This window comes from Solanum tuberosum, unplaced genomic scaffold (genome assembly GCF_000226075.1).
Source record: "Solanum tuberosum cultivar DM 1-3 516 R44 unplaced genomic scaffold, SolTub_3.0 scf00421, whole genome shotgun sequence".
In the NCBI taxonomy this organism is placed as follows: Eukaryota; Viridiplantae; Streptophyta; class Magnoliopsida; order Solanales; family Solanaceae; genus Solanum; species Solanum tuberosum.
The window spans coordinates 369,831-370,243 of NW_006239343.1; positions in this window are offsets into that span (position 1 = coordinate 369,831).

Consider the following 413-nt stretch of genomic DNA (forward strand, 5'->3'; position numbering starts at 1 on the left):
TTCAAATAATTTTAACCTTCTTTTATTATTATACGGTAAAGGGTCAAATATGCTCCTAAACTATTCGAAAATGTCTAGATATACCTCCGTTTAAAGTTTGACTCACTCGTGCCCTCGCCGTCCAACTTTTCGTCTAGATATGTCTTTATGGGCGTTAGTTGGCCTGCTGGAAATATCCAACTCATTTTACATTTCTTTAAATACCAAATGGAATTGCCACGTCATTTTTACATTACCTTGTGACATTTATATTAAAGGTAAAAGGGTCAAATATACCCCTAAACTATTTGGAAAGGTCTAGATATACCCCCCCCCCTTTAAATAAACTACCCGACCCGTTTTCACAATTTTTTTTATTTTTTTATTTTTTTCCGGTAATCCCGAAAATGAGTAATTGACTAATAAAAAAATAG